Genomic DNA, 5,801 nt, shown 5'->3' on the forward strand with positions numbered 1-5,801 from the left:
ACACATACACATACACACAGAAGCACATACACACGGTTTAAACAGGACAGAAATGAGTAGACGTAAGTTTTCAACATTCACTTTGTTAGGTCAGCAATATGCACATAAACAAAACATATAGGAAGAGACAAAGTGAACACACAGTAGTTACGACTTTAAATCTCAGTTTTTCGGTAAAATATCTACAACTCGTGACAGAATACTAACAATGATCCTCAGCAACTAGCGCCAACAATATGAAAATTGCGAAGAAAAAAGTTCGTAACACGAAAATGTACTTATGTTTCGTAAGTGAAGTAATAATGCGACGTCCAGCATGTGACCACATGAGAGTAAACGCAGATGCCAAGCAAAAACGCAGAGAACTGTAAGTAATCGTTTATTTACGTAAAAAACCAGACGTGAACTGTTTTATAATCTAAAAATATCGCAGATCAAAACGAAATTTCACCACTGTACAGTCCTTAAAGTAAAATGCGAAAGACATCTGGAACAAATAAAGTACGTTGCAGCAAGAAATGGAGGTTTTTATTTACAAAAGGAATACTTTGTGAAGTTTATAATTTGTGAAATAGATGCTGATAGCCACTCACGTAACTCAGCGCCGTAATCAAAGTACGCCGGGGACTGGACCGTCTTGGGTGGAGGCTCTGGAGGCGGCGAACAAATATCTGCGGACAGAAGTGGTCCTAATAGGGACCCTTTGTGACAGCGATGCGGGCGCTCGGCAAATTCCGCTCTCCAGCGCAGACGAATTTCCAGCGACTCTGTGACGAGGGCTCGTCTGCTCCTGGAACGCGGCTCAGGCCTTTGTGCTGGTCACGAGAAGAGTGGCAAGCCGATACAAGCTATAGCGGTGGCTCGTTCGGTGGAATGACCTGAGCTCTCTACACAGTGACGACACATTCTCCAGATCCATGCTCAGTACACAGGTGCTAGGCATATGACACTAGTAATAAAAGCAGAGGCATTGTCAAATGTGAACGTATGGTCTGGCGTAGAACAAGACACTGTAATAGGACAATTGCTGTTCCCGTTCCTATCAACTATAGTGGCCGTCACGGAGGTACGCGAGTCAAGGTAAGCTCACCTTCTTACACTGTCGGCAAATAGTGGTAATTACAAATGTTAGTAAAGTTCTGAAAACAATTGCGAAATATTTCTTTTTTGTCTAGGGTATGAATCAGTACTTACAAAAAAAATTCATGCCAATTGTTGCGAAAAAGTTAAAAAAAAATTCGAGAAAAATATTTATGCAAGAGCACTAACATATTTGGACGGAAAAAATTTGCGAAGATGCATAAAGTCTGTGGATGCATGTGATTTATCATCAAAACAAAGTACTCGTAGATAGAAAATTATTCGATCAAAAGTAACCGATCACCCTCTCCCCCAAAAAATACGTTTACCGTATTTGGTGCATTGTGCTGCCACCTGCTGACAGGTACTCCATATCATCGACCTCAGTAGTCAGTATATATGGCCGGCCGTTGAGGCCGAGCGGTTCTAGGGGCTTCAGTCCGGAATCGCACTGCTGCTACGGTCGCAGGCTCGAATCCTGCCTCGGGCATGGATGTGTGTGATGCCCTTAGGTTAGCTAGGTTTAAGTAGTCTAGGGGACTGATGAGCTCAAATGTTAAGTCCCATAGTGGTTAGAGCCATTTGAACCAACCATTATACACCGTGAGGGAGCAGAATGGGGCGCTCCGCGGAACTCACGGACTTTGAACGTAGGCAGGTGATTGGGTGCCACCTGTGTCATACGTATGTACGCGAGATTTCTACCCTCTTAAACATCCCTAGGTCCACTGTTTCCGACGTGATAGTGAAATGGAAACGTGAAGGGACACGTGCAGCACAAAAGCGTACAGGCCGACCTCGTCTGTTGACTGACAGAGACCGTAATGTGTAATAGGCAGACATCTATCCAGGCCATTACACAGGAATTCCAAACTGCATCAGGATAAACTGCAAGTACTCTGACAGGCGGGAGGTGGGAAAACTAGGATTTCATGGTCGAGCAGCTTCTCATCAAACATCACGTTGGTAAATGCCAAACGGCCCCTCATTTGGTGTAAGGAGCGTAAACATTGGACGATTGAACAATGGAAAAACGTTGTGTGGAGTGATGAAACACGGCACACAAAGTGGCGATCCGATGGCAGTGTGTGGGTATGGCGAATGCCCTGTGAATGTGATCTGCCAGCGTGCGTAGTGCCAACAGTAAAATTCGGAGGCGGTGGTGTTACGGTGTGGTCGTGTTTTTCATGGAGGGGGCTTGCATCCCTTGTTGCTTTGCGTGGCACTATCACAGCATATGCCTACACTGATGTTTTACGCACTTTCTTGCTTCCCAATGTTGAAGAGCAATTCGGGGATGGCGATTGCATCTTTCTACACGATCGAGCACAGGTTCATAATGCACGGCCTGGAGCGGAGTGGTTACATGACAATAACATCCCTGTAATGGACCGGCCTGCACAGATTCCTGACCTGAATCCTACAGAACACCTTTGGGACTTTTTGGAACGCCGACTTAGTGACAGGCCTCACCGACCGACATTAATACCTCCCCTCAGTGCAGCACACCGTGAAGAGTGGGCTGCCACTCCCGAAGAAACCTTCTAGCACCTGAATGAACGTATGCCTGCGAGAGTCAAAATGTTTCGCCTATGTAACTAAAAATAGCACATAATCCAACACAATTTGAAAAAAAGCAGTAATGTATATACCTACATCACTATAGGGAAAAAAATTACCTTTGTTACCCATTGTTAAAGCTGCCAGTCGCTCAGAAAGAAGTTCAATAAGCAGCAAAAGCAGTTTTTCATCATTGGCCCAATAACATCAACTGTCTAAGAGGCAGCGAAGCAAGTTTTAGTTCTAATTTAAAGTCAATCCTCATGGAAAGCTTCTTCTATTCCACTGATGACGTTTTACTTAAAACTGGTAGCTAGTAAAATAAAATGGTTCAAATTTGGGTTTGTTGGACCTCGTAAAAATTTCCAAGAATAAAGTTGTTACGAAAATTTAAAATTCATTTTGGTAACATCTGAGACTTCATGAACCATTTTTTAGAATGTATTTGTATGAGCTGATTGATCCCAACCTGTGACTAACTGCTATTGTGAACGAAATTAGAATTATATGAATACCTTCAGCTGTTGACGGGTGTTGATACATATCAACCGGGACAGGTGACAATGTGTGCCCCGACCGGGACTCGAACCCGGAAACTCCTGCTTACATGGCAGATGCTCTATCCACCTGAGCTACCGAGGGCACGGAGGATAACGCGACTGCAGTGACTACCTCGCACACGCCTCCTACGAGACCCACATTCTCACTTTGTACGTCCACACACTACATTTGTAGTGTCCCACCCCAACACACTCATTACTCGTGGAAGTAATTCTTACCAAGTGCCGTAAGAGTTCGGGGAGTATGTTGTGTGTGTGTGTGTGTGTGTGTGAGAGTTATTCTGTCAAGTTGCGCAATGGATTGATACAACGGTTCCCTTCGGCTCCTGCAAGAAACAATTTCCACCTCACACTACTACAGAAGTCAGACAGACGCTCCTAATGTACCAACAAGAACTGCTTGAAAAACATTCAGCAACGAATATCTTCTGGAGTCGTCTGCTGTAAGGAAAAGAAACAAAAATATTCTATATATTCTTACATAACTAGTGGAATGCTTGGGTATGGGAGTATTGATAGTTAGTGTAAGAAAAACATTAAACGAACGAAAAATATTATTTATTACAAAAAGTTCAGAGTAATCAAGTGAAACTTTTTCTTATATAAAATGATAATAAATTTCCGGGTTCTTTTTGGAACAGTAGATTGCCCCTTATTGATAGGAATGCTATTATTTTACAAAGTGTGGAAAGGTTCTATTCTTCCTCTTCCTTAAGAATGTTATTCACTCGGCAGAATGGCTGAGAGGCGCGCCTACACAACTTGAATTACTTTTCTAGGAACGGTTGAGGCTGTCGCGTGAGAAATTTAGTGGAGTGTACTGTTAGGGAGGACAGATGGGGCTCACATACACTGTAGCCAAGGACTCCTATCCACCCCTAGTCTAACTATTGGCGTGGTACACTGGTCAGGTAATCAGTCCACCGTGATGCCACTCAAAAATACTCGCTCGCAGGCACTTAACTAGTTCTCTGTCCATGTTCACACCGCACAATAAGTGTGGTGGCCAACACAGTGAACAACACTTAATCGGGAGCGACTCAATATAAGAGTGTCACTCCGATTCGCTAACGACAGAGGTGCTCTCCCAGTGAAGTACTGAGGAGAGACTTTGTTCCTGGCATTTTGCGTACACGTATGAGCGCACTCGCTCTCATTATGTGATCCCGCTCCAAGAGTGACAACAGAACGGCCCCTTTTTCTGGAAAAGTTGCAAGGGTATATCATTCGCTGCCTTCCCTCACTCCTCTGACTCTTTGCGTCAGAAATACTATGCCAATCAGCAATGGTCTTTAAAATGGGAGAATGACGTTTCCTTTGAGTCGACCAATGCGGAAATCTGTAGCATCTCCATTAGGCATACACTGTCCTCCTGTGAGAACTCTGTAACTACGCAGTCGGTCTGTGAAAAAATGCTTCTTCCGGACACTCCCACACAATGTAGCAGAATTTGCTTTTAAGTCAAACACGGGGGTCGTTATCCGTTCACTCTGGCAAAAGTTGTCTTCTCTCCGGGCGGTCCCTTCAGTTGAAGTAGGTATGTTGTTTACCCAGCCCTCTGAGGGCCGGTCTTCCCAGCATGCTAGTTTCCTCTGTAGAACGAAAATTCCTGTGGCCGTCATGTTGTGTACGCCAGCCTCGACTTTTACAACCTCGGTGCGCACTAGCGATTTACTTATTAGCTTTGCATATCGCTTACATGAATTAATACAAAATTGACTCTACCTTATCGAGTTTGGGATCGAATGAAGCGTCTTGATGTGCAGAATACGATTGTGAGGACGGAATATGTAAGAAATGAAGGTCAGGAGACCAACGCCACCTTACAATGTGTGCATCCGCACAGAAGAAGGAGCTCATGGCCGGTACTGCCAGAACTATATACTTATATGGATATGGTGTCTGATCTTTTGGGCATGTCCGAAAGAACAGACATCGTATCCATATAAGTTCAAAATGGTTCAAATGGCTCTGAGCACTATGCGACTTAACTTCTGTGGTCATCAGTCCCCTAGAACTTAGAACTACTTAAACCTAACTCACCTAAGGATATCACACACATCCATGCCCGAGGCAGGATTCGAACCTGCGACCGTAGCAGTCCCGCAGTTCCGGACTGCGCGCCTAGAACCACTAGACCACCGCGGCCGGCTTATCCATATAAGTATATAACTGCTAATGTAGTCATGTGGTGCTACCTTTCCCATTTCGTAAAATTCAAAATTTTACATATCATAACATGTAAAACAAGTTGCAAATTTTTCAAACCATTTGTAACGGTTTCTGGGGTAGCTGCGTCACCTGAAGATAGTGTCAGGTCACTATGAATAGTATCTCTCAGGTCACTGAGACGGGGAGAGAAGACGCTTAAACTGAACTGTACGTTCTCAGCCGCCTGCCTGAACTTCCGCCGTCGAAGTGAGGCTCAGCTGAAGAGGGCAACCTGACGGCGGGAGGCGGAAGGGCGTGGCAGGGGCGGCAGCGCCGGAGGCCGTATAATGAGGCGCTAATAACGTCGGCGCGCCCACCCTCTGCCACACACTCCTCTATCGACTGCTCCGATCCCGCGCCACCTCCTCCGGCACCTGGCCGGGGAACAAG

At 45.1% G+C, this 5,801-nt stretch overlaps 1 non-coding gene across 1 annotated transcript; it reads right to left on the reverse strand.

Annotated features, from left to right (window-relative positions):
• Window positions 1-3,208: 3,208 nt before the first annotated feature.
• Window positions 3,209-3,283, reverse strand: Trnat-ugu. The gene has a single exon. It is a non-coding gene; the product is annotated as a tRNA-Thr (tRNA).
• Between the last annotated feature and the right edge of the window lie 2,518 nt (window positions 3,284-5,801).

This window comes from Schistocerca americana, chromosome 2 (genome assembly GCF_021461395.2).
Source record: "Schistocerca americana isolate TAMUIC-IGC-003095 chromosome 2, iqSchAmer2.1, whole genome shotgun sequence".
Taxonomy (NCBI): Eukaryota; Metazoa; Arthropoda; class Insecta; order Orthoptera; family Acrididae; genus Schistocerca; species Schistocerca americana.